This window comes from Daktulosphaira vitifoliae, unplaced genomic scaffold (assembly GCF_025091365.1).
Source record: "Daktulosphaira vitifoliae isolate Bord-2020 unplaced genomic scaffold, ASM2509136v1 Scaffold_5, whole genome shotgun sequence".
Lineage (NCBI taxonomy): Eukaryota > Metazoa > Arthropoda > Insecta > Hemiptera > Phylloxeridae > Daktulosphaira > Daktulosphaira vitifoliae.
This window is the reverse complement of record NW_026099576.1, coordinates 30,549,714-30,557,228: the sequence shown is the minus strand read 5'-3', so window position 1 is coordinate 30,557,228 and position 7,515 is coordinate 30,549,714. Positions and strand designations below refer to the sequence as shown.

Here is a 7,515-nt window from a genome sequence, read left to right as displayed (position 1 = left end):
AAAAAAAAAAAAAAAAACACATCATAGTAAAATTAATACCTTCTCCGCTTCGCATCGAAGCTAAAAAAATAAAACTAAAAAAAAAAAGTTTTCCATTAAATAATACATTTTTTTTTACAAAAACAATATTTTTTAATAAATAAAACAATTACAAAAAAATTAATTTTAGATTTATAATCTAAATTCAATGATATAATGTATAAAATTAATTTATTTTAAAATAATTATGAGATATACTTTTTAGCTTGGATGCGAAGCTGAGAAGGTATTGGTTTTACTAAGATGTGTTTATTTTTTTTTTTTTTTTTTTTNCATTCGACATACTGTTTTTTTAAATCGGACCATTTCCCTAAATACAGGGGGGATTCAAAACATAAAAATGCATATAGAAAGTAGAACTTTTTCAACGTAACTTTTGAAAGTGTTCCGGAAGGTCTGACACTTTTATATATATCTTAAATTAAAGCTAATGTAATATACTTTATAATGGTAAAAAAAAATTTCGGACTTTATTTTATCTTCATGGTGAAAACAGACATTAAACTTAATAAAAAAAATACGATTTTTGTAAAAAAATTCTTTTTTATATTTTTAACTTTATAATGCTATAACTTCTCGAAAGATGTATGGATCAATATAATATTTTTTTTTTTTGATGCTTGATGTCTTTACCTATCATTTGGTATATTTTTTTTATAAATCTGACCCATTATCTGCCCACAAGAGGGGATTTAAAATGACAACTTTTTCACAAAAAATTAATTTTTTTAACTTAAATTTTGAAAATGTTCCGGAAGGTCTGACACTTTTATATATATCTTAAATTAAAGCTAATGTAATATGCTTTATCATGAAAAAAAAAAATTTCGGACTTTATCTTATCTTCATGGTGAAAATGGCTACCGAATGCTATTTTTGTGTGAAAATTTTCGATTTTGTATTTTCCATTTTTAACTTTATTATGCTATAACTTTTTGAAAAATGTATGAATCATTACAATTTTTTTATGAGAAGTAGTATTTATATAGATCTTTCATTCGACATACTGTTTTTTTAAATCGGACCATTTCCCTAAATACAGGGGGGATTCAAAACATAAAAATGCATATAGAAAGTAGAACTTTTTCAACGTAACTTTTGAAAGTGTTCCGGAAGGTCTGACACTTTTATATATATCTTAAATTAAAGCTAATGTAATATACTTTATAATGGTAAAAAAAAATTTCGGACTTTATTTTATCTTCATGGTGAAAACAGACATTAAACTTAATAAAAAAAATACGATTTTTGTAAAAAAATTCTTTTTTATATTTTTAACTTTATAATGCTATAACTTCTCGAAAGATGTATGGATCAATATAATTCTTTTTTTTGTAGATGCATGATGTCTTTACCTATCATTTGGTATATTTTTTTTATAAATCTGACTTTTTACCTGCCTACAGGGGGGGATTCAAAATGACAACTTTTTCACAAAAAATTGACTTTTTCAACTTAAATTTTGAAAGTGTTCCGGAAAGTCTGACACTTTTATATATATCTTAAATTAAAGCTAATGTAATATACTTTATCATGGAAAAAAAAAATTTCGGACTTTATTTTATCTTCAAGGTGAAAATGGCTACCAAATGCTATTATTGTGTGAATATTCTCATTTTTATTTTTTACATTTTTAACTTTATAATGCTATAACTTATTGAAAAGTGTATTGATCAATATAATTTTTTTATGGGAAATACTATTTTTTAATAATTCCTTTTTTATTCGACATACTTTATCTTAATCAGGATATTAATAAGGAACTAGCAGTTTATGAAGCTTTTGGAATAATCCACCAATTTTTTAAAATTAAACACTTTCTAAAGATTTGCATCGAAGCGTTTTTTTTTTATAGTGATTTTAATCACTGTCAGATATCATTATACTTGATCCAACTATGCCACATCACCACTGTACCTTGACCCCCTTGTGCTGGGTTTTTTAAAACTGTGTCGAACCCAATTAACATTTTTTCTTTAAATTTCTTGCCAAAAAAATTATTTTTCAGTTATTATTCAATATTGATAATTAAAAATGTAACAAATCCAACCAAAAAAATTTTAAGTTTTATAAAATTGTTTTCTAAACAGAAAATAGTATTCTTGAAGTGTGTAATATAATATACGTGTTAAATTTTTTTATGGTCACACAGTTTTATAATATAGTTAAAAAAAACTGAAAAACACGCTTTTAAAGCATATCGAACTAAAAAGTTAAAAATAATTTTAAAAATAAGCTTAAAACAATAATACTAGTATTTTTTTGTTCGTTATTGTTTTAAGCTTATTTTTTAAATTATCTTTTACTTTTTAGTTTTTTATGACATCGCTGTTGCAGTCATGGAGTGTTTACTGTCAATTACCACTAGCAATGGATATAATTTCTGTATTGCCAGTTAGTGTGTTTATAAACACACAACAATGTGTCTTGTTACCATTGATAATAAAGGCTATATGCTTGCTAATATCGTCATAAAAAACCAATTAGCTACCTGTATTTGTAATCCATATGTATTATACAATGTAATATATGTATATTAACTCAAAAAAATTTGAATCTTTAAATGTTTATATCTCATAATAAACAATGAAAATTTGTTTATATATATAATACTGATGATACGCCCGCCTGTTCGGGTGCGAAAACCAAAAAGTATACAGGTAAACAGTGTTGTCGACGTTTGGAGAGCGGGATGGGGTGTATGCGTTACGACAGTCTAGTCTCAAGGCCATAGAAGACGAGATACGCGAGAATAATAACACGTGACGAGTGAAGAGTTACAAACAACTCACATACATATGAAACTAATATAAGCGTGTTAAAAATTGATTGTTTTTCCAATATTACAAAGTGATCATGCCTAAGATCGTGTATGAAATTTTTTGTTCATCTTTTTGTATTATATTAGTATTATTATTTTTTTAATTATTCAGTTCTTTTGTTTGATGGAGTAAAATTTTAAAAGTTATGAAACAGTATATTTGTTTGTATTTTATTTTGTAAAATATTGGTTCAGTGAATAGTTCATTGTAAGATTATGAGAACTTTTAATGATCTACACAATGTATTCAATTTTAGCTCGTTTAATTAGTAACTATTGATTCATAATTATAGAATAAAATAATTTATTTTAATATTAGACTCTTGCCTCAGTTTACTATATATTAAAAGTCTTCATCGATTTCTCTTATTTATTTGAAGATGCATTATCTTGACAATTTCTTATTGTAAATTAGAATTTCCTTTTCAGTAAGTACATACAATTTTTCGAAATATTATAATTATTTTTATAATCCTTCATGATGTGCTTAAAATTACACATAAATAAAAGAGATTAAAAAAATATACAAATTTTTTAATAATAAAAAAAATATTTTACATAACGAAAATCTGCTTTGAAAAAATGCACTATAAAGAATAAAATAAATCAGTATAGAATTACAAAAAAATCATATTATCCTAATAATAATGATAATTATAATTTCTATGATAGTTATTATTTTTGGAGTCGGTCCTAGCCCAAGTTAATAAACGTGTACTAACGGAGTAGATAAGTACTAGTAGGTAATACATTTAAATAGGTATTCATTTAATTTTACAATAAAACAATATACGCGCAGGGTTAGTTGTGTAGTTATAAAGAAAGGGGTGACGATTAGGATACATCCCATCAAAATAAAATCATTTACATTGTGATGATACAATTTTTTTAGTTTTGACGGGTAGTGAAAAATTTTCTAATTCATATCCCTCTCAGAACAAAACCAAAACTATCCCATTACGTGTTGTTGAACAATACTTGACGCAGCGATTTATTTATAAATTGGAAAATTTGGGTATCGGAGATATAGACAATCATAGATGTCTACCTGTTTTCGGATCGCTTACTTAAGCATATTCCCTTCTCTCTATTCCTGTTTATGACCGCCACTGAGCCCCGTGCTGTTCAACACCAGGCGTCTGCTGTCCTATCACGAAACATATTGATAGCGTTTATTCATTTTTGCTGTCATCAATTCAAAAAATATCTATAATTTTTCTATTATAATCTTAATAAATTGTTTTTATTCTAATTTATTGTTTACTTTTCAGTGCATTTTATTAATTATCAAATTATATTTTAATTTGAAGGCAGAAGGTTCAATTGGCCTATTCCAGACATCACTGATATGTATCAATAAAGTAAAATCGTAATATCGTTTATATTTATTTCGACATATTTTTCCAATTATTTTGTTTTAAAAACCAAACCACTGAACCAATTTTGATGTAACTTTTATGAAACAATCTGAATGCAAATCCTTTCAAACAAAAAAAAAATCCCAAACAGATTTAAAATAACGGTGTTTTGAGGTAACAAACAGAAAAAATACAATCAATTGATAACCTTCTTTTTAAAGTCGATTAAAATTGTATATACTTAAAAAATTAGATTGTTTAGGTACCTTTTATGTATTTTTTTCTGACAGGTTAAAAAAAATTTTTTTTTTACAATTTATTTTTGTTGGTAAAATTTTATACCATTGCTTGAATTTTGGAAAGACTCGATTTTTACCCCTGAATAAACGCATAATAGACGCTTGTTGAGAAAAATTGTACTTCAAGGAGTACAACTTTTCTTTTTGACATTAAAGGTTCGAAAAAATTAAGTATTTTATATGTCTCTAATATTGAGATTAATTATATAATAATTTTATTTTATCAGTTGTATAATATAATGCAATACTATGTATTATTAAACGCTGTTGACAAAATTTTCTCTGGGAATCATTACAGATAAAATAATAGGTTTGGTGTATAGTTTACAAAAATAATTGACAACAAATTAAACTTTTTTAAAAGTAATTTTCGCTTTTTAAACAGTTAATATGATTGTAAAAAAAACTTTTAGTGTTATCCTAAAGAATTTCATTAATTGAAAGTAACTGAAGTAGGTACCATTATTTTTTATTTTAAGATTTCATTTATTTATTTTAAATGTATTAACATATTAAATTACTGATCAAATTTATTTGTAATATATTTATCACATTATCTATTATGCGGGCTATGCTAAACTATTTTAACAAAAAGATAATACTCAAATAATAATTAATAAATATTTTATACGTAATTACTTTTTAGATTGTATCATTGAACAAAGTAATTTATATTTTTATATAATGAAATAAATATACTAAATCTTCCACTTAAAAGGAGTAGCTAAGATTATTTTTAATGAGGGCATAGTTTAAAAAATCTACAAAAATCCATATTTTGATCTTTTTATAGAGATAATATCGTCGTATTTATGAGATAACCACATCACTCAAAATCTTCAAATTAAATAACCTTAATTATTCACCAACCAGTATTGTATCAAAATGCTAAATTGACCATTGAGCGTTTGGTTTGGGTTGTTTCAAATAAAACATTTTAGGCATGACACTGATACCAATTTTATAACATTAAAAATAAAATGACAAACATCGTTATAAACTTTTAATTTGTGATATTTTATTGTAGTAATTGACATGGTCCTGCGTCGCTTCGCGTTCACGGAGCCCCACGACCTGTGCCACCTTTATCAGCTGTCGCCCTACTACGTGTATATGGTAGTTGGACTGTCTAACGCTGTGTGCCATACATCACTGTACAAAGTCCAGCAAACGCCGCACGTCTAACAGAGACCAACCGCAAATATAAGTTAAAGTCACTGCTATAATACTTTACTGTCCACATCTTCGGTTAGTTTTTTTTTTACACGGTGCAATCGATACGTCTGAAAAAGTACGCCAACTAATGTGATCGTTCAGCTAACGCGAATCTTTTCTTTTGTTGGTTATTTATATTCTGTATTTTTTTGCGAAACTAATACTTTATTCAAATAACAAACGATTCTACAATAGTTACTGATTTACTGTTCTTTTGTCTTTGTGCTACAATTTCGATCATCACCATATCGACTGGCTCCCCGGCGGCGATCGAAATCCGTTGTCCTGCTTGACAGGAAGACCAGGGTAATATACTTACCAGTATACTACTGAGGATTAATAATAAAATATATTTTATTTTCAAGCATTATAAAAAATTCTTCATATAAGAGATGACCTTTGATTCATTAAGTCAATTATCAGCAATTCAATTTTGAAAAATAGAACGTGATTGTTCTATTACTACATATTTTTTTATGAAAACTTTTAATATAAACCAGTAGAATTGTCCCGAATTTAAATAAATGTGTATTACAAACATTTTTTTGTCTTCAATGCAAAAATAAGAATGTGTTGCTTTTACCATGATGTGTTTATGTATTTTTTATGTCTGTCAATACTTTTTCTCAGGTCTCACTGGACCATTTTTTTAACGATACGTTAAAAGATTATAAATTGTATTTAATTGAAGACATTAGTTTTAACCATTGAAAATAAATTCTCATGTTCCCTGTAAATGGGTGAAATTTCGCAAAAAAATACGATTTTTAAAATGGATTAATTTAGACATTTTTTAAACTTTTTTTTTCCCTTAAAACTGCCATAACAAAAAAAATTATTTTTATAAAGACTAAGTATTTCATTTTTATCAGTTACATTTTTTGTAAATCTAACCCTACCTACAGCAGGAGATTCAAAATAGCAACTTTTACATGAAAAATTAACCATTTCAATTTAACTTTTTTAAAAACGTTCTACATATACGTATGTAAAATTAAAAACTTATGTTACATACTGTAAGTTTAAAGTATACTTAAATTGTAATTTAATCGCGTGATCGAACATAGACACCCAGTTCACAACAAACTAATTTTTTTCTTTTTTTGATAAATCCAAACTTCAATTTTTGATAAACGTTTGCCATAGAGGTAACGAAATATATGACTACTTTATAAATTTTTATAATTTCTCCGTAAAAATTACAATACTAAAATATTGAATATCAATTTCATTCCAAGTTTAATTTCTTTAATATGTATTTATTTCTGTATTATACTTTAAAGTAATAAAACTTGTAATCAAATTATGATTAAGAAAATAAGAGTTGATGTTGTCAACACATCACAAGAAGAAATCGTAAAATTTTGGAGTAAAACCCAACGATTACTTTTTGTGATTGAACACTACAGTTTTGCACCGAAGCGTTTTTAATGATAGTGTTTTTAGTCACTGTCCGATATCGTCTATATTTGTTCTAATTATACTGTGTCCTCATTGTGTTGGATTGCTTTGTTATATAAAAACTACTATGTCATTTAGCACTTCAAAGAATAACTGCCCTCGTTGATAATTAAGTTTATAATACGAATTTTGTAAATTATAAAATTATTTAAATTATGTTCAAATAAAAGGATTTTTAACAAGATAAAGTTGTATATTTTTTCAATGACTAAATCCATCATAGTGTTTGACCAACACGAAATAAAATAACTGAATGTATTAAATCGACTAAATATAATAGAAACCAATTGTATTTCGATGTTTGTCGAGAACTTAAACGAAT

At 25.8% G+C, this 7,515-nt stretch overlaps 1 long non-coding RNA gene across 2 annotated transcripts; it reads left to right on the top strand.

Annotated features, from left to right (window-relative positions):
• Positions 1-3,084: 3,084 nt before the first annotated feature.
• On the top strand, positions 3,085-7,357 carry LOC126907681 (uncharacterized). 2 transcript variants are annotated; one of them, XR_007704590.1, is made up of 3 exons: positions 3,085-3,288; positions 4,132-4,221; positions 5,545-7,357. It is a non-coding gene; the product is annotated as an uncharacterized LOC126907681 (long non-coding RNA). The 2 variants fall into 2 exon arrangements; XR_007704589.1 differs by having other exon boundaries at positions 4,132-4,229.
• Positions 7,358-7,515: the final 158 nt, after the last annotated feature.